The sequence below is a fragment of the Ambystoma mexicanum genome, chromosome 3p, assembly GCF_040938575.1.
Source record: "Ambystoma mexicanum isolate Mex_15411 chromosome 3p, UKY_AmexF1_1, whole genome shotgun sequence".
NCBI lineage: Eukaryota > Metazoa > Chordata > Amphibia > Caudata > Ambystomatidae > Ambystoma > Ambystoma mexicanum.
The window spans coordinates 924,144,855-924,167,193 of record NC_090925.1 but is presented as its reverse complement, the minus strand read 5'-3'; positions in this window follow the sequence as shown (position 1 = coordinate 924,167,193).

Sequence of the window (22,339 nt, the reverse complement as noted above, 5' to 3'; positions counted from 1 at the left end):
CCGGCCTGCAACGCACCATAAATATGTAGGGTATTTTGTGGAGATTTGGGGCCTGACGGTATTTTATTACCGCCGAAAAATAACTTAGCAATAATCACTCTTTGTATTCAGATTTGGCCATGTGCAACAATAATACAATGGACATGCATTATTTCAGCACCCAGACCTGCATATTTGGTATACGTGGTTGGTGGTATTTTGGTGAGCATAATTCCCTTGTTTTATTTGTGGCCCCAATGTCCAGAATCCCTTATCCTTGCTTAGATTTTTCGTGTGATCACTAGAGAGACCTCAGACCTACATTTTAGGAATACCACATTTTCAGTGATAGCGTTGGTGTGCCACCATGGGCGAACTCACTGACTTATTTACGACAGAGAGCTATATATGGTAGTCTTGTGGTAATTTCCACTACCTTATATACGGTAGGGAGCTATGTTCAGAGAGTCTCTCTTCTCGTTGGCTCATGTACCTCCAACAAGCTATGCTACAGTCACTCACAATTATTCATACTGATTCTGACATGCACACATCTGTCTTAAAATGACCATTGCACTGTTTAAAAATCTCCCCACATCATCGGCATTATAATGGTAAATAGTAAATACACCACCCGTCTGTTTTCAAATATTTTTCTGTATTATAAAAGTTGCATTTAAACGCGATCTCACTCTTTACAGAAATAAATAAAATGGTACAGTAAAAGCATTGTCTATGACACACTGCAAAGAGAGTGGCGGAGAACAGAACTCAAATTGCAACATTAGCATTTGATTAAGGCATGCACAGGAATCCTACACTGACTGCATATTACCGTACACACTCAGCTCCCACACTTCTCATTACCTTATCTTTTTAGTTGTTCTCTTTGGCTGTTCTCTTTGTGAATGTGGCTCCCTTGGATTAACTCCAGCAAAAAGGAACGCTTGCCTTCTCAAACCGGGGTCATTGCCTGGAATTCTCAGCTTTTGCAGATAGGAATGCCTCAGCCAGTGGAAAGGTCCTTCTTTCAGCTCTCCCCAATCTCGACTGCAGCAGGACGCAGGAATCTGCATTCAGTCAGGAGTCCCACAGCCAGGTCTTCTCCCCAGTAGTGCAGAAAAATGTCTGCCTGTCTTTTTCCCCGATACTTCCCACTCAAACTTTCATCTCAGCCCTCTGTATGACGTGTCCCAATGAAATCCATCATCTCTCATCCTCCTACTCTCAACAATAGTTCGCTTATACATTTGCAATTGTTGCAAATCTGACTTCCTTCTTCCTGCAGTTACTGTGCACAAAAACACGGAGAAGCAGACAAAGAAGAGAAGAAAAAAAAAATCTGCACACACATTTAAATGGCTTTCAGAGTATGCCTAATTCTGCAGTGGAGAACACATTTTATTAGTGGGTTATGTTAAATAAGGTTTTATTAGTCAGGTTAATGGTTAATAGGTTAGCTGTTAATTTTCAAATGTGTCTCTCGCACCATAGGCATTTCAGGTGAAAATAGTGTGCATTTTTAAATGAGCACGTGTGCTTTTAACTGTAAAAATAGATTTGCATTTTATATGTTAAAATCGTTTTTGACTGAATAGTCTGTCTTTCCTTGTTAATCTGGTAACCCATATAGCAATGCACCGCACCCTTGTGGTGGTAATGCAAAAAAAAAATGTGCTACTTGTGCAGTAGTGCTGTACTCTGTGCTGTTTGCTACCTGTGCAGTAGTGCTGTACTCTGTACTGTAACACGCCAAATATCCTTACAGGGTGCTAGTCCTACTTTTGTTTGCGGCCTGTCACATTTTTTTATTTACAAAATCTGGTCACCCCTGCAAATGTTGAAGGGAATTTTTGGGAGGAAATCCAGTAGGCAAGTTTTGTGAATCAGAATTATGGTGCATCTTTGCTCACTTTCTGCGATCAGTCCCCCTTTGCATGCTTAATTTGGGGTTTATGCATGCTTTCCACCCACTTTGTGCCTCTTTTGCGCTCCATTTATAAACTGGCACATCTCTGGCATGTGCACTGCTGTGAATGAGGCGCATCTATTTTTGGCGTGTCTCAGTTTTGTGCACTTTATGTTTGCAAATCTGGTTTTATGTGTTCAGTAACATGGATCAAAACTACAAACCGCACAGTAAAGTAATTTATCAGCTTGGGTCACTTTGGCCAAAAAACAGGCCACTTTGACCCAGAAAAAAGGCACATACTAGCGTGGTGGCCGTGCATTTCAGGAATTTCACTATTGCCTTATAAGCCAGTCCAAGGTGGATCATTGAGCCATTGTTGGATGAGTTATTTAGTAGTGGGAACAATTAGGATGAATTTGGTCTTGAAGGTATTAAGTTTGAGGAAGGCGAAGAGAGGCAATTGCTACTGTGGTACTGTCCTACTGTCCTTGACTCTGGGGACAAGAAACTCCAAGGAGTTCAGCGCAGCCGGTGATTCGGCGGGTGAAACGATTAGACCAAGCTGTGTTGAGCGAAGGTTGCAAATGGCAACATGATTTTAAGAAAGAACTTATGTGTTATTGAACTTTTAAAACCAAGGGAAAGACCAGCTGCAGAGTGGTCCGGCACCACGTAGGCACTCATTCGAAAGACTCTGGTTGGTCCCCTTTTTTCTGTTAAAACTACAGAAAAACAGGAGGCCCTAGCAGTGCCTGACATAGGAGGTCAAAGTGGTCATACAAGGATCGAGCAAAAGCCCTTGTACAGTCGAAAGTCTTTGACCCGTAACCAAAAGGAAAGTTAAGGAAAGTGAATCCGGCATTGTGATAAAGCAAAGCAAACTGTGCAACTGGCAAATGTTAACCCGCCTGAGGGATGCCTGCAAAGCAGGGTGAAGCACCATAACCTTGTGAACATTGGCTTGACAAGAGTGAACCCGGCTGAGGGATGTCCACAGTGAAAGGTAGTATACGTGTACCTTTTTCACCCTCTTGAATAGAGGAGTAAAGATTTCAGGATGCAAAATAATGCAATCTTAAAAATGACCTTTAGGTTTTGCAAATATATTATCAGCTAACCCTCACAACAAACACATTTCAATTGTGTCTCATTTCATTTATGTGTTATTTGACATAACAGATGGAGTGGATGGAACAGATGGAGTGGATGGAACAGATGGAGTACATGGAACAGATGTAGTTGACGGAACAGATGGAGTTGATGGAACAGATGAAGTGGATGAAACAGAAGTAATTAACGGAACAGATGGAGCCGATGGAACAGATGAACGGATGAACAGAGGAACGGATGAACAGATGGAATGGATGGAACAGATGGAATGGATGGAACAAATGGAGTGGATGGAGCAAATGGAGTGGATGGAGCAGATGGAGTGGATAGAACTGATGGAGTGGATGGAACAGATGAAGTGAGTGGAACGGATGGAGTGGGCTTAACAGATGGAGTGGATAGAACAGATGGAGTGGACAGGGTGAATGGAACAAATGGAGTGGATGGAACAGATGGACTGGATGGAATGGATGGAGTGGATGGAAGGTTGGAGTGGATGGAATGGATGGAGTGGATGGAACCGATAGTGTAGATGGAACGGACTGAGTGGATGGAACACACAGAGCTGATCGAATGAATAGGAAGGATGAAACGGATTGAACATATTAAACGGATGGGAAGGATGAAATGAGTCTGCGGAATGGATGGAGTAAGCTATGTGGACAATGGGTTGAGTGGATGGAACGATGGAAAGATTAATTAGATTAAATGGATAAAACAGATGAAATGGATGAACAGACGTAGTAGAAAGAACGGACGGGATAGACAAAATGAATGAAACATATTGAATGCCCGATCCTAAACGCCTTACTGATAACCAAATGGAAGCAATAGACGAAATGATGATCCGACGAAGTGGAATGAACGGACAGAGTAAATAAAATGGATAGAATAGATGGTACAGATGGAGTGCTCGATCTCAAGCGCATAACTGAAAACCACCATATTACACCACCACGCGTACTCTCTCCTATACACCAACACTCAACTAGAACACAGCAATACTATGGAACATTTGGTAAGGCCTGTAAGAATGTGGTTGTATTTTCCCTTGTTCCCTCCCTTGCCTTGAAGCGCTTTGAAACACATTGTGTATAGGCGCTATATAACTAAACGATCATATCATATCATATCATATCATATCATATCATATCATAGCTGTTCTCATACTAACACCCGCCACATACTCACCATCATCCTAATTAAACATCAGCTGAGCACACCGCTAGCTTACGTGTCTCCTCAGGCCTAACGCAGCCACAAATCAGTCTGGGCCTCATCCCTCCAGAATGAACACATATGCCTGACCTCCCAACCGCTACACCTACCGCTAAGAAGCAGCTAACATACAACAGTCACACCGGCTGAACACATATCCGGTGCGAACACGTACCTTATGACTCTTTCTCTCTCTCCTGACTTCCCGAGGGCGTTCAACCTACCAGCGTTTTGAGATCATACCAATGATGCATAAGGCGCTATATAAATGCCAAGTAACATAACATAACATAACATTTCCATTATGTGTTATTTGACATAATAGACATGAGAGAGAGTTAAAATGATTTTGCCATGAAAAAAGCCACATACCTGGATATTTGTCTAGAGCTCTATTTTGGCTTTCCGGTTCAAAATGCATAGTGTGGGGATTACTTACTGATAATCTTCATTACTCCTAGTCCTACTGTTCCTCGTCCCAGTACTTATGTTGTGTGCTGGGACGAGGACGAGGGGCGTGGAGGTAATATGGGGATATGGTAACATGGGGATTACTTACCAGTAATCTTCATTATTCCTAGTCCGACTCTCCCTCCCAGTACAGAACATAAGTACTGGGACGAGGAAGAGGGACTTGGAGGTAACGCCCCCTTAGTTCTTATCACTAATAATTACAAAGGGGTGTTAATTGTTTAAAAACCGACTGGAGCCCTGTGCGCTTTGTTGGCTGAGTAGCAATGTGTGTGTATCTTCCACAGGAATCCTGTGATCTCTGGATCTCTGGGCCTACTTGCCCACCCTACAAATTAAGCCGGTGGATACCGCTTTTTAAGTAGTCCTACCGCCTACCGATTTATTGGCAACAAATACCGATTTTAAACATATATATATATATGTATTTATTTTGTTACATTATTTTTTTGGGCCACGCCAGCTTGTGGGACTCTTTCAAGGGCTCCCCGAGCTGGCGCAGAGGGAGAAGGCGCGGCATGCAGGCTTTTGATGTAAAAGGCGCCCACGGCGGCGGGTTAAATGCGCCCCTCTGCCGCGGGTGCCTCTGACAAAAGGCGCCATTAGCCCCCCACCACACCAGCTCGGGGGAGTCTTTCAAGGGCTCCCCCGAGCTGGCGTAGCGGGAGAAGGTGCGGCATGCAGGCTTTTGAGGTAAAAGGCACCCACGGCGGCGGGCTAAATGCGCCCCTCCACCGCGGGTGCCTTTGACAAAAGGTGCCATTGGCCCCCCACCACGCCAGCTCGGGGGAGTCTTTCAAGGGCTCCCCTGAGCTGGCGTAGTGGCAGAAGGCGTGGCAGGCGCCTCATTGTCATTGAATGCACCCGCAGCGGTGGGCTCATTCAATGACAATGGGCTGCTGACGCGCCCTATTCCTATCATTACCTCCTTGCCTGACTATTTTTGAAACTTTAAGATTCCTACAGATTTTTGGTCACAGAATGTTGGTATGTATGTCTGGGGGGCACCGGGACAATCGCTGAAGTTAGGCAGTCCTACAGAGACGCTCCATGGAAAGAGTTTCGTATGAAGTGCATTAATGATTTCCAAGAAAAAAATGCTGATATTTTTGTTCGTTTATTTGGGTGTTCACTATGAAGTCTATTAAACAAAAAGTATTTTTAAAACATGTTCTTGTTTTACATTCAAAATAAATCTCCGCCTCGCGTTTCACTGTTGTCACAGCTGCCTCTGAAGGTAAAAGGTCCTCCATAATGTACCTGCTGTCTTGTCCATTTGCATATGTTCCCATTGTGTGTATATGCTTAACCAAGCACAGACGAACATGTAGTGTCTAAATGACAAACACTAGGCATAAAACTGCCGCAACACCCCCAGGAGTTGAAATGTCACAAAGACCTGGCGGTTTCTGAAGGCGGTCAAATGGACAACGGTAAAATCTGTTGGCACCATTGCCGCCAGATAACACTGGTGTACCTTGTCTTTGAGAGCCTGACATATCCATGACCCTCACCCTGGAGGACCTGTCACCCCCTCACTCAAGCGCACCAAGCGTCACCACTGCTGCCCCCAGTAAACATTGCCTCGGAAACCCGAGACTTTAACTCCACGGAACTTCCTCCACACAGGCAGGCTATTCAACCGTGCATTTCATCGGAGCGAGCGAACGTGTTTCAATTTCAACACAGCGGCGGCGCTCATCTGGACTACGTTTAACACGGAGGACTCTTGGCATATCTGACAAATGGCCTGACGAGAATTATCAAAGCGAGGCTGGGGTGGAAATGAAGAGATCAGCGACATTTCAACCTGCGCTTACACTGCGCACACATAGCCTGGACGTTCTGCGCTCCTGCAGAGAATGAACATTAGTATCGTTTATTGAGTGAGAAACTAATAGGTAACAGGCGCACAATCAAGACTCGTTTGCAGTGTGTAAGACACGGTCGGAAAACATAAATAACACGTGTCAACGTATCTTTTTACTTTTTCGTAAGAGTGTAACCATGCCTTCGGTTGAGTCACCAAGCTGCTGCGCAACCTCTCAAAACCGCACGACAAGTTACAAACAGTCATATATCATTGTCCCCTCAGTGGAGTTTAGAAGAAAAACAGCTACATACCTGAGTTCCAAGCGGGTGGCACCGCAGTTGCGCATAAGTCCAGTTTAGCAACCCTGTGCAAAGAGAGAGGGAAGGCCTGATTTACAAAACCGTTTCTTTGACAATCTGGCCCTGAGCCTTTCAGAACATGTCCAGGAATATGTAGGTAAGGAGCTGCTGAGTAAACAAAAAAGCGGAAATAAAACAATATAGAATCCTTGATTTTGTTGTGTTGGTGCATGGTGGGTATGCCCCACAGCCAGCGATGTACAAACATTGGCGGCTATGGGATTTAGATGTTTTGGGGCACACTGGGGTCTACAGGAAAATGTCGGCGGGGAGAGGAGGGTTTGGCACCTATAATTTGCCATACCAAAGTCCCCTAGCAGAAATAATGAAATCCAGACCTTTGTTAACATATAACATGAAATCATATCCCAAAGCCCGACCCGACCTAACTCTCCCCCTACATTCTTCCCTTCATTTTTCCCTTCCAGATTATCTGTCACTTTGTCTTCCTCTTAGTTTGTTTACCATTGAGTCTAATATCAGTCCCTGGTATTCAGTTGTGTCCATTAGACCCAACACCTTCCTTTTATGTCATGATTTGTGTAGTAATCGTCTTCTCTGTCAGTGCTGCAGTCAACAAGTTGACTTCTAGTGGGGTGTGCTCAGGGATATACCAATTGTTTTTGAATTGGGACTTCATGGCGTGTCTTAGACATTGATAAGTATAAGAGTCTCTGGGCCTGATTCACAGAAGCATTTTATAATGGTGGAATCCCATAGGAAAACGATCTGAGAATCAGGCCCTATGTATTTGTCAACTAGGAGTTGAAAAGGGTTTCAACTCCTCCTGCTGAATAATATCTCCCACTCTCCTTATCCCTTTGGCAATACAACATGGCTGGTTACCTAATTTCTTGATTTTCGGGGAATCTCTGGGTTTTCCCATAGTGCTAATCGCAGGGTGATTTTTCCCCACATCCCATTGCTCACGTAATATCCCTTCTTATTTCGATTGTTCTTTGCCCTGCTGATGGTCCTCCGGGGTCTCTCGTAAAGTATTTGTAGCAAGTGGTGGGTGAGGTGATCTTTCATCAGTTTCAGCTCTAGTTTGATATGGGTTACTTCCAATCATTGCTCGATGTTCTTAGAGAGGCACAGCTTCACCTCACTGATGAGGCTTAATCAGGCTGAAACCTTTCGGTGCTAGACGGCCCTTGGCAGGACAATGACTGATAAGTAGTGGATATTTCTCTTCTGTGAAAGGATGGTGAGCTAAAGACTGGTTGATACTCAAACCCGGGATATAGGCTAGTAGAGAGAAAATCCCAGAGCCCCCCCTTTCTTATGCATATTAATTAACTTTGGGTTTTCGCTCTAAGTTACTAGGGTATTCCAGGCGTGAAACCCTTGCTTGCTGTTCTTAGAGAGGTAGCGCTCCACCTCACTGACGAGGCCCAACCAGGCCGAAACACGGGTCTGTGGTTGCTGTTGGTACAAAGACTGATATGTAGTGGAAATGTCTCTTCTGTGAAAGGATGATGAGCTAAAGACTCTGGTTGAGACTCAAACCCGGGATATAGACTGGTAGAGAGAAACTGTCAGAACACCCCTTACTTATGCAGATTACTGTTTATATAGTAGTTGTTGAGTCACCAGATGTTCTTCATTTTCGACTCGTTCCCTATGATTGTTATGTATAGGGGGGCATGATCTCAAACTCCTCTCAGCAGATATTCCGGTTCTATGACTCTCCCAGTTATCGAGCAAGGAATATAGAAGTAGTCTAATTTGGATGACGACATATTGGCGTTAGGGTAGACTGAGTAACCCATTTCATTGGGATGAAGTTCTCTCCAAACATCCCTTAGCCCATTTCCCTCCATGAATATCTTGAGTTTCATTTGTGATAAGTCTTTCTCCCTCTTTGTGTGGATCTGTCTTTCCATGTTTGTACAGTATCCCCCCAGAACTGTCACGTCCACCCCTTGATTTGTCAGTATTGACGGTATAGTTTTTAGTATATTAACCTGCAGGGGAGATGCTGCGTAAACATTTAAGATAGATATTGATTGCCACCATAATTCTCCCTGATTAGAATATATCTCTGCTCTGTATCCCTTTTGACTGTGTTTATCTTCAGAGGTATGGAGCGTTTAATCAGTGTGGCTACTCTTCTCAATCCCTGGTATTAACCTGCGTGCTCGACCACCTTGTATTGGTTTCTTCCAAGAAAACCACACAATGTTCCTACCAAGTGGGTGTCCTGTAGCATAAATATATTTGCTTTCTGTTTAGTGAGAAATCTGTAGACTAAGCCTCCTTAAATGTTGTCATTTAGCTGATTTGCATTCCAAGTCAGACACTGTAGGGAAATGTTATCTTCCTTTTGTGATCCTGTCACCTGGTTTGTATTGGTGGCTGAGCCATTTGCCCATCGTCAGAATTATGATGACCTGTATAGGGATTATTCTGCGTGGGATTATACGAAAACCTGAATGTATAACTTTTCCCCTTGAACTCCCCCCTACCCATACCTGCCCCCAACTTGAAACACCTGTCGCCCCTGAACATTGAAAATATTAATTGTCACCTTTGAGTGAAAGTTCTTTGGTGATACTACTTGATATAGTGTTTGGTCCGCGCTGCTCCAAATGTTATGTCTTCTTCTTCCCTTCTTTATCAAATGTGCTTGATCTTTCCTGTACCTCTGATTTTCCATTCATTGCTCCTCTGTTGGATTCTTTTCATTTCTGTACTTTTTCGTATGCAAGCCCATCGTTAGTTTCACATAGTCGCAGTTTTTCTGGCATTTTCCCCTTATTTTTCTAACCTGCTTTTGACATTCCCACCTAAATGTCATTCAGTGTCTTATTATACCTTTCACTAGCCCATCTGTCTATGGGTGATTTACAGAGGTGACTATGGTTTTGATTCCTATACATTCTTTTATTTCACTCATTAACTTTGATATAAAAGTGCTTTCTTGGTCCGTCAAGGTGTCTTCCAGAAAACCAACCCATGAGGAAATGCCTCTGGGTGTCAAGGGGCAAAATCTAGGATGACAATGATCAATTGTTCCCCTGTTTTGACGGCTCAAATTGTGCCCCAATAATCATAGTAATGTATAAAAACAGTGATTTTACAATGGACAGTGTCTGTAGGGGTGCCTTTGGGACTAGATGGTGGGAGCCTCTTTGAAATATAGGTCATGCGTCAACATGCTTTTTTACACAGTAATACACCCCAAGCAATAGGATGAGGACAAGATTTGGTCTTGATTTCTGGCAGTTGCTTGGTGTTCCGCCATTAGATGGGCTTGGGAGGTATCCATCACCTCTTTCCAGAAAGCAGTATATACCAGGAATTGATAACACGACTTCCCATCACCCTTTGGGTCTTTCTTAGCTCTATAGAAGAGCCCCTTTTTTTTAACAATATATCATTACTGTAACTCTACTTCTGCAAATTCCATTCTGTCATTTTGTTGGCCACAGGCTCATAAGGAAGATGGTGTATCAAAGATGTTTATCTAATTCTCCCAGAAGGAGAATCAGAGACTGCTTCAAGAAGGGGAGCGAGGGGTGTAGTGTAGATAACATTCTGTCTACTTTGTATAGTGGTGTCTATGTGGTTCACCGCCTTGATCTCGGGTTTATTAATAACTTCACAATTGAATTGTGCAATGGCATCATCAACATGGATTGAGTAGCCATCATAAACATCATTTGTGAGCATTACTTGGACCTCTCCTGTGCATTTAATATCAATTACATTTTTTAAATATTAGTATGGCACAGTTCAGACCACAGTACTGGGGGGCACATTGGTCTGGGAGGATAGCACAGCGGCAGCGTGCGCGTCTTGGAAGCAAGACGACACAAAGCCACAACAGGTTCGATCCCCGGGTCCGCGCTTAGAAACCTCCGAGTGTTTAAGCGCGTTATAAATACGTAACTAAGACAAAAAAAAAAGAAAAAATCTAATCTTAATCTGTGTTTCCTCTGTAACAGCGCCTCGATGCCTCATGGGCTGCAAGTGCGCTTAACAAATGCAAATAAATAAATAAATAAATAAATAAGGCTTTCCACCTACGTTTTTACCATGTACTGTTACTCACAAAAGCTGATAGTTATACTTATTCAGACGCTTCAGAAGCTTCAAAGCTGAGTGAAGCCCATCTGAAACAGGTTTTTTTTCATCAGGGGTTGTGCAGGGAAGGGTGATAGCCACAAGAACTAAAATGTACAATCCAAGGAAAGGGTTAATTGATTGAAGATAAGTATTTATGTGATAAGAACTAAGACTTAGTTAAGACTGACTTGCAAATACTGCTGGTTGTTAATGCCTTCTACTCTGAACTACATTCAGAGAATATAATTGACAACTACGCAAATGTCCATCTCTAGCTCTCAAAAGCAGGGCCTCCCGCTCTTAACATGTTCTGACTCTGAGATTGTTGTTGACAAAAGTATGCTAGACAAACTAAATTGGCCTTGAATAGTCTTCAGTCTGGCAAGGCAGCGAGAAACGGTAGGGGCGCGATTTAAGTTTAGAATTGTTAAAGCTGTTTAATAGTGTTCTTGAGACTGGACTAATTCCAAAATCTTGGAAGGAAACAATATGGTTACATTGCTCAAGAAAAACAAAAATCCATTATAATACACTTCTTACAGGGCTACGCTGTTAGTTAAGTCAGAATCGAGTTGCGGTTATAGGTCAAAGGTTCGAATCAAAAGGTTCGAAATACAATAGGGTCGAATCAAAAGGACCGAAAACAAAAGGTTCAAAATGTTTTTTTTTTTTTTTTAAATTTGGGGGGTGGGGGGGCCCTCGCCCCAATCCCCGTTTTTGTGGTAAAAACCACTTTTTTTTTCCAATTCGGAAACCCCCCCAAAAAATATATAATATAAAAAAAATGTGAACCTTTTGTTTTCGGTCCTATTGACTCGACCCTATTGCATTCGAACCTTTTGTGTTCGAACCTTTGACCGGACACCTCGAGGTTGCTCAATAAAATAATGGCCAATTGTATTGTTCCATTCATGCCACATTTTGTTGGGCTGGAGCAACATGGATTTGTTTGGGGCCATGACATCACTGAGCACACTCGTTATGTGGCCACCTTGGCTGATATATTGTAATACAAAAACTCTCAGCTGGCCCTCCATTTTCTGGATGCAGGAAAGGCTATTATCCCAGTCAGCTGGTAGTTCCGTGTTCCATGCTTTCAAGGATGGGGGTTGGTTCCCCATTTATTCACATAACCAGTTGGTTGCATGAAAATGTAGGCACTATGGTTACAGTGTGTGAACTTTAGACTCCATAGTTCAACATGAGTGGAGGAACTCATTAGGGATGTCTTTCCCCTTAAACCCCCCTGCTTTGACCTCTGTTTATTGAGTTATAATAAAGGGCCAAGAAATTATGTCAGTTCAAGTTGGCTCTAGTTTATGCTTAAAATAAATGCAGGGGCTGATGATTTAGTGTTTATAAATAGCAATTGGATAACGGCTTTCCCTAAACTGATTCTTATATTCATGTGGGCCAATAATATGTATAGTTGCCTGGCCTCAATCTGACCTCAGATATGCTAGTCTCCATGACCTGGAATGTAAACAATTTTGCATTATTGGATCATACATACTACTAACACAATAATTTACTTTGCCGAGGAGACCACTTGTAATCCCAATAAATCCACCCAAATAATGTTTTTCAAGGTGCTTCATGATTGTCAGGCCACGTTGGGCACCCGGTCAGATAGCATTTTCACTTATAAGTCAAATGAATTGTTCCAAAATCAGCATATTACTTATATGTTTGTTTTTACGAAGTGCTATTCTGATTCTTTTAAACTGGCGACAGACAAGGTCAAAGCATTAATTCCACATTACATGTGAAAGAACAAGAAAGCTAGACGTAGCCATGGACTGTTGGTATGCGCTACACAGAACAGCAGGTTGGCCTTCCCCTGCCTGCATCTATATATATGTGGCAGCCTTAGTCACTCATTTAAGGGTTTAGGCAATAAATCCGTTTTTATACACCCACAGTCTAAGAGATCCAAAATATGTTTCGAATTAAGGATTTCTGAGACATTCAGAATCTGTGTTTTTAAAATAAGTTTCATATTACAACTCTTGAATCAGAAGGTTGTAGTTGGAATGGTCCCTGTAGTCATACAAGTGCTGAACACATTCACACTTTTTTAAATGACACTTCATTTTTATCAGGATATCCTTTGAGGAGGGTGGGCAGAGACCAAGAAAAGAGAGATAAATGTTTCATGAAGATCTTTTGTTCACTTTTGGTGAGCTTCAAACCAAATATCAGTTAGGTACCGATTATTTTTAGATAAATTCAGCTTTGATGTGCCCTATTAGCTAATGATGTTTAGGCCCCAGGACTTTTCTGTAGCGATTGTCTTCGGTTATCAGGGGCGAGTGAAGACTGAGGGCCAGATTCCCAAACAAGTGGGCATCTCAATGCGATGCGCCATGGTACATCTAATTGGAGGTGGAAAATTCACAAAGGATACACCAAAAAAGGGCCAGTGCGCAAATTATGACTCAAAAGAGACGCAAATAAGTGTGCATTTTATGGTGCATCTGATGAGATGTGCACATTTCTGGTGCATCTGTCAGATGCCCACCTTTTTATGTGCAAATGCTGACATGAGCAACTCTTTCTGCAACAAACATGTGCATATCATCAAATGCCCCAAAAACAGTGCATCTACTCTAAAAAAACCCAAGCAAAGTATTTTGGACAATTAGATTAATGCCCATACTCTTTTTTTTGCCTTAAACTAACTAAACCCTGTTTTTAGATTAGCCGTAATGATAAGGTATTCGACATATTTACATGGATTCTAATGGGATTATTTGCATATTTTGTAGTCATTTTGAAACCAAGACAGAATGTTTGTATTTGGTGTGTCTACCCACACCGCCCTCATCTACGCCTGCAGGATCGCTTTGGTGCACTTATGTTTGTGATTTACCTTTGTTGTTATATTTCTCAGAGCTGGCGGCTCAAATCATACCCTCTCCACTGTGCTACTCTTCTTGGTGGTAGACCTTTGGGTTTGGCTGTTGATTTGTTAAATTGTCAAAAGGGCTGACGGGTAGGCTGTGAGCGACTTGGACATCTATCTACAGATCATCACTTTGATCTCACCTGTTGTATGTTTTGGCGCAACTTGTCTGCCAAGTTATCACCTCGTTGTGTGGGATTTAGCTATGGGTCTTGGGCCTTGGACTTGTACCTGTAGTAGGAGACTATGTCTTCTGTTAGTTGAATGTGATATACCCCCATCTTTTCATACAGTACTTCGCGCTTTGCTCTATCTTCCTATCACAGTCTCTACGTGTATAGTGTGGTGCCACCATTTGGGTATTCACAGAGATTGGGGCGCTGCTTGAGTACCTCCTTTCTATTACATTCCTTTCATACTTTTTGAGTAACGTTTTTCATGTGTATTCGGTTTCCTCTAGCAATCAGAGACAGTGATTGCACGACTTTGTTCCTGCTATCTATCTCCCAGCAAGTTTGGCTTTTATCTTTTTTTGCCGTCAGCTGAACTGCTTGTCATTTAATGTAATGTTTTCTAGGCCAAGCTGAGGGCCTGTCTTGTTGGATATTGTTATGCTGCCACCTGCCACCTGCGCAGCACTCATGTTTTTGTACACACTGTTATTACAGTGACCTCTTTTTGACGTTGTCTCTTTTTTGTGCTGTTGATTTTTATGTAAGGTATTCCTAAAGCATAAGCTAATGAAACTTTGATTATCAATGCGCTGTATAGAACATACAACCTATCAAAGCATTCACAATAAAAGAATCAAATATTTAAATACTTGGATCAAATTCAATAACCTCCCAACAAGACTAAAGATTAATGCCATTGACTGAAGCTACATCAGCTCTCCTTCAAACTTTGTGCAACGTCCAAACATACATGTTGAACTGGCAAAAACAGTTTAAACAAATCAGTTTCTCATTTAGGAAAATTAAAGGTCTTCAATTGATTTTATAAGTCAATCAACAATGAAGTAGTTTGAATGTCCAATGGAAGACGGTTCCGAAATGCTGGAGCAACATAAGAGAATGCTTGTTTCTGGGTTGTCATTTGTTCACTTTGAGAATTTCCAGAAATATTTACTAAAACTGCCAAAACTTTGTTAAAGATCACTTAGTTTGGAAATAAAATATGAAGTGTGTCCTAATCTTAAAGCTTTGGAAATTAGAAATCCTATCAAAATTTGGGGCTCCAATAATAACCTAAGTAGCAGCATAAACAATTACTATAGAGGCCTAAGACTGACATACCAAAAAGTAATGTATTCCTCCCATTAATGTGAGACAGGACCGAAGACTGAACTAAGAATTGTAATGAATTGGAAGATATATAGTCCCTGATCCAGCAAAGTCAAAGCAGTGAAAGTTGATAGTGGATCATTTGATAGTTGACACCTCGGTGATATTTTTATGTCAATTAAAAAATCTCAGATATTTAGCTGAAGGGGGCAGTTTTAAAGCAGCATTCCCAACAGCAAATGAGGATAGCCAAGATTTTGTTAGACTGCCTCATTCTACGGGCTGAGAAGTAGGCATTCTGTTTTGAGTTATTCAATTTTAGATTAGGTTTTTGCATTGAGTCTTCTACAGCTGATAGAGCGGCCGAAATGAAGGACCTCCTCCTCAGATTTTGCAGATAAATAGAACTGTGTACACAGGTAAATACAACTGTGTAGCGTTGGCATACTGATGGATGGTGACCCCAAAACTTGATACCAAATCCACCAATGGTTCCATCTACAGATTGAAAAGTAATCAAGAGAAAATGGCACCCTGTGGGACACCACAACTGACTGAAAGGGGTGAGGATTTAGTGTCTCCAATTTTAACTGATCTGATGTCTGTAAGAGAAGAATGAATGGTACCAATTCAAGGTAACTCCCTCGATATCCATACAACGTGGCATGATGTTAAGGAGCACTTTATGGTCCACGGTCTTGATGATGTAGATTGAGGTAGAGTTGGTTCTCCTCTCCTATCCATGTATGTAGTGTGTAGCTTTTGCAGCTCTCGGCACCCCCTTTGCGTATCATTATGGAATATGATATGGATCAACGGAGAAGCAGTAAAGCCTACCAACATCTCCATTTTAAGGTCAGTTTCTTTAATTATTGATACCACTGTGAAGTATGTCCAACAGAAAATTGGCTAATGGGGTGGGCATACTTATTCTAAGTCCGGAAAATGGGAAGAAAATAGGGACAAGAAGGATTGGTTGACTTCTTACATGGACTTACCCCCTGGACAAATCCTCTCCAAACTTTGCAGAGAAAATATGTTGTCATGTCGGATTGATTCTGCAAAGTTTGGTGAGATTTCGCCAAGGGGTGTAAAAGTTATAGGGGGGTCTCAAAATGTGTGTTTTTTCCCATCGACGCAATCAAAAAAAAACTTGCTCACGCCTACAGCCCAAACTGCTGGATGGATTTTCATAAAATTTGTGACAGGAGTGCCGGCTTGGTTCCGAAAGTGTGCTTTTGTAAGTCTGGTGTAAAACTGTCCAGTAGTTTTTTTTTAAAACAATGAAAAGTTGGTTAAAAAAATGGTGATATCTGGGTTTGGTTCGCAGACTCACTTCCCTGTTTGGTCTGTGGACGGGCCTCTGATCGGTTCAGAGGGTGGCATGTATGAGGTCTACGGACATCAGACGTGCCCACTGATTGGATGGTGAAAAGCTTGAGGTGCGTCAGAATTTTGGAAATGCCCACCATGTTGGATCCGCTGACAGCCTCCAGTGTCCAGGAACATTGCAGTGAAAACATATTGAACAACACATTGCACTTGTCAAACTAATGAAACAATCGCTGGGGAGGTGAGGGGTCATGAGGATGGGATGGCATATGGCCATAAAAAGCCCAAAATATTGGCATGTTTATTCTCTGGTGCCCGCGAACATTCATCAGAGATGTGACATCTATGCATATTTGTGCATTGCAGGGTTGGTGAAAATCAGTTTTTGGATGGCTTATAATATTGGCGCCACTCAATGAAACTGCATGAAATTTGGGAGTGTTATTTTAGACCTGACTCTGATTGGTTATGCAAAGTGTGGTGCTGTTTCGTCAAGAGGGAACAACATTATAGGGTGGGTCCCAAAGTATTTTAAAGGCTTATAAGTGTGGTGCCATTTGATAAATCTTCACATCACTTTGCAGATCATAGACCTAGATATGAATGTTTTTGCAAAGTCTGGATGGATTTTGTCAAGTGGGGGCTAGGTTATATGACTATTGTATGTACGTACATTTTAACACTTTTGAAAAAATAAAGCATGGGCAGATTTGCAGCAAATTCGTTTAAGGAGCATTGGCAAGGACCTGAAAGCATGGTTTTGCAAATGTGTCAGTGTTTTATTTTTTGAAAAGTGTCATAATGCTGATACAAAAAATAGTGACATACCTTTAGTGACTGAGGTAATGCCTGTGGCCATGGGCAGTGGCCAGATTGTCTGGGGCATAACCATGAGGGACCAGCAATGGGGTTAAAGTGGGCATGGCTACCAGGCACCAACTATGTGGTAACGTTTTTGAAATTTTGGAATATGTTTGAATGGGAAAAATAAATCTGCTCATGGGTACAGGTTGAAGGGCTGGATGGGATTGTAGCAACATGCATGAGGAGGTTCAGCAAGAACTTGAAAGCATGGTTTTGCAAATATGTGCTGTGTTTCAGGACCCAAAAGCATGTTTTTGGAAATGTGTCTCGTGTTTTTCTTTCTCCAAATGTGTACGAATGTAAGTAGAAAAACTAGGGATATACATTTGGTGTGTGGGTAGTGGGTCTGGCAATTGGCAAATGCTGAAGCAACTGTCGAAGCCTATGTCCCATGGAACTGGAGACTGGCCATGGCTGCAAGCCATGAGCTCTGGCTATTGGTTACATTATTAGGGTGGACACTGAGCTAGGATGCAGGGTAGGTGCAGTGAATAATAGGGGTGGTTTGGTTTGGCTGGGGTCATGGTTGTACCTTATGCCGTAGGCAATTGAACGATGATCCCCATCCCCAGCAGGCAATGCTCATAACAACAGAAATAGGTATGTGTTGCAAAAAATATGTTTCTTAAAGGAGGTTTATAGTTCTTTCATATATATGAAAAGAGGAATTATTAATAACCTATATAGAGTGATGCAACACCATGAAACATTTTGACTTATAAAAACCTATTAAATTGACAGAAACAAAATGTCGTTAAAGGAATGTTATGGATAAGATGCATCCCGCCCTTGGGACTCCTCTGCTCCAGTAGTTAGCCAGTGGCATCCTACCATGGCAATCCTCGGCCTTTCCCTCCTGGGTTCTCATGAGCACTTGCCCATTCATACTGCCTCTTCTATTCATGCACATCTCTCACTGCACAATGCATATGTGCATTTATGGGAGCATTGTGTCATTTTTTGCATAGGTAAGAGAAATGCAGATGCAAACAATTTGTAGAAGATTGTTAAGTGGCAGGTGGTGTGTGGAAGCCTAGTATGGTCAAACAGTTATATGTATTGTTTTGTGGATGGATGTGTGACTGTTGAAAGCGGGCATTGAGCGATTGTTACAAATATAACATTTAAAAGGGTAGAAGGGCTGCCCTGTGCGATGGTGTGCACGTGCCATCCAGGTCTTTTAATGATACGTGGACTGGAAAGGGGACTGTGGATAGTCATACATATTTATCAATTATGGTCCTTTTTGAATGCTAGAGAAAAGTGTTTGGAACAGAAAATTGTTTCTGTCCTTTTATATTTTTCTTTAGTATACAATTGTCCATTAGCACCCTGGACAGGGGAGCCAGCCAATCCAGTGGCTAGAAACGCAGGCTTGAACTGCCTGTACAAGCCAACGTTCCTAGCTACCTGATGGCTGGCTCTCCCAGCACCCATCTTCCCTACCCTCTGTCCCATTTTTTATTTATTTTTTCAGCCCCCCCACTTAACTTATTTTGGTGGTGGCGGGTGCTGCGGCTGCATTCACTCCTTCTCTTTGCCTTCTGCAGGCCGCCATGGAAAGGGAAGAGGGGCTCCGTATGGAGCCCCGCCTTCACTTTTCATGGTGGGTATCTTAGAAAAGGAGTTTCCTTCCTATAGATTGGGACGCTGCGTTTGTTTCTTTAGCAACCAGGTTACCATTTTGGCAACCCGGGGTGCTAATGGCCTTCTTCCCCCATTCCAGAGGCTGGAACAGGGGATAATGGCCCAGAGCCCTTGTTATTCTCCCTGGCTTCGCTTGGGCCAATAACCTGAGCTGCCGAGCCGTGGAACAGGGGATGAACACCATATATATATATATATATATATATATATATATATATATATATAGGTCTCCATGACCCATCGGGTCATTTGAAGAGGATATTTCTACCATTCTCTCTGACAAACTAAAAAATAACTCACAAGTACTACTGTTAGGGGATCTCAATCTGGGATTTAATGACCCCAAAGACCAGCAAGCAACTGCCATTGTTAATGTCCTCTCGGAATTTGGCCTCACCCAAAGAGTGAATTTACCCACTCACGAAAAAGGAGAACTCTCGACTGGGTGGCGGATTATAACTGCAACACCTCTATCACTGCCATAACTCCTCAGGTATGGACAGACCACTACCTCTTATCATTCACACTAGCAACTAAAATGCCCACGCCCAAAAACACTCTATTCGCTCCTCCCACTCTAACTAGGTCTAAAAAGATCATTACGGTAGATAAACCTCTCTCCCTTATCCTACCTACACTTAACTCATTACCCAATACCACAGATCCTAACATGCTTGTCGATGAATACAATAAAACTATGGCCGCAGCACTAGACTCCATTGTCCCTTTAAAAATGAGAAAAAGCAAACCCAAAGTCCACCTTAACTCCTGGTTCACACTACATTTGAAAACCTTGAGAATGGAAAAAAGAAAATGCGAAGTTTCATGGAGGCTATTACCCTCTGCTGAAAATAGAACTAACCTCATTAACATATAATCCCGATTCAAAAAAGAAATACTCTTGGCCAAACACGAAACTTACAATAATAGAATCCTGCAAGCAAACTCAAGTATGAAGGAATTATTTGTTATTTTAAAATAGAAACCCCGATTCCAGAGCAAGACAATTGTGTGAAAGACAAAACCTGGTGCTCTGACATACAACAAGCACGAGCCAACAAAGTTACCACCCTTCAGGACAAGATTGCAAAACAAAAGCTTCCCTAACCAATACGACTTCAACTGACAATACCCCCTTGCCTGCTCATAAGCCTCTGCCGCGCTTTAGCTTCTCCAAAATATCCATCCTCGAGGTTGAAAAAGTCATCCTCTCCCTCAACCGTTGAACTGCCAGGGCTATAATTGCCCAGCCCAAATAATCAAGGATGCTGCGAGAGACCTAGCACATTTCATATCAAAGCTAATTAATGCATCATTCTCCTCAGGTACCATCCCAAGTAACCTAAAAGAGTCTTGGGTACTCTGTCTCCTTAAACAACAGACCTTCAATCCAACCATTCCGACCAACTATAGGTCTATCACAACAGTGTCATTTCTACACAAAATCTTAGACAAGGTGGTCTATCTCCAAATACAGAAGTATCTGGAGCATAACCAACTCCTAAGAGCCCGCCAATCAGGTTTCAGGCCTCAACATGGCACCGAAATGACGCTAATCAATCTCAAGGCCAGAATTGACGAGCTTAGGGACAAAGGGAAATCAGCCTTACTTCTCCTTCTGGACCTTTTGGCTGCGTTTGATTTAGTGGACCACAAGGTCCTTTGTAACCATTTGAACTCAGCAGCGCACTTCTCATAAGAGGCTATAGTTCGGATACAATCCTTTCTGAGCAACAGGACCATGAAAGTCTTCTCACCTTCAGCAGAAGCAGACCCCATCCCTAACACTTGTGGAGTCCCCAAGGGCGCATGTGTCTCACCCACAATGTACAATATATTTACCAAGCCCCTTTTCGATGATCTGGACCATCTTGGTGTTACCTACACTAACTATGCAGATGATACCCAGATTCTCCTACCACTTACTGGGGATTACGACAAGGATTTGGCCTTGGTAAATCGAATTTACCTCATCATCCAGGCATGGATGTCTTCCCACGGTCTATGCCTGGATCATGACAAAACTGAGCTCATTATTCTGGGTAACCCCACCAACCTCAACAACCTTGGCCTGAAATACACTTCCTCTAACATTGACGTTAACCCCATCAAAGTTGACAAAGAGGTAAAAACGTTAGGCTTTTAGCTTGACTCCACCCTTAGTTTCGCTAAACAAGTTAACTCCTTGCCTCTGTCACTGCATAAACATGCAAGCTAATTAGAGCTGGTAAACCTTTCTTATCTAAGAATAGCTGTATCATCCTGGCGAGAGCTTTGATCTTGTCCAAACTGGACTATTGCAACTCCCTCTACATTGGTGCAAATAAATACATTGTCAGCAGAATACAGATGCTGCAGAATAATGCCATTAGAGCTGCCTTGGGTATAGCAAGGAAAGAGCATATATCGGAGGTAAGGAGACAGAATAACTGGCTATCTACCAGTGACAAAATTCTGCTGAAAACTGCATCACTTACTCAGAAATGTCTGAACAATGCTGAGCCTCGTTACCTCATTGAGAGATTCAATAGAAGAGCCTCCATCCGGCCTACTAGAGCAGCTAATACAAACTGTCTGATCATACCAAGATTTAAACTATCTAAAGTTGGGGAAAGCAGCTTCGCATTTAAAGCTTCACAACTTTGGAACTCCCTACCAGCTCCCCTAAGAACTAACCAAACTGATGTGAATTTCAGACAGAATCTTATTAACTGGCTCAAAGAAAATGGCCACTAATGTCTGAACGAACCAGCTATAACTTATCTGCTTACTACAACACCTGAACTGTAAATAATCCTTGATGTCTATCTTAAATTATGTTCTTGTTCTATGATGTTTTTCCCCTGTATTGTATGCACCCACCATTACCTGTATAATTTGTACTTGGACATCCTTATTTGTATTTGTGTATATTACTATGTAACCTAAGCTGAAAATATTCTTGTATCTTCTGCGCCCTGATACCCTTGGGTCTGGCACGCATTACAAATAAACAAACAAACAAACAAACAAACAAACATTATTCCCATTAGCATAACACAAAATGCTAATGGAATGTTGGAGAATCTTATTGAGTCTATCTACTTTATTGAGAAATGTAAAGTAGATGGAGTTTATAAGATTATTTTTTGTAGTTCTAATTTTTAATTTTAAAAGGTACCGTTTTCTTTTTTTGAGCAGCAGCAGAGGTCAGAAAGTAAGGTAGGGAGGGAAATGAGGGTAGAGGTACCCACTACTAATATGAAGGGGCAGGTGGATAGGCAAAGATGTTGCGCGTATGTTACATCTAAGGTAGGGGGCAGTGTTTCTCATGCTCCTCGATTGCAGCTACAAAAGCACTTTGAAATTGCTCCCCATTGCAGAGTGGTGTGTTGC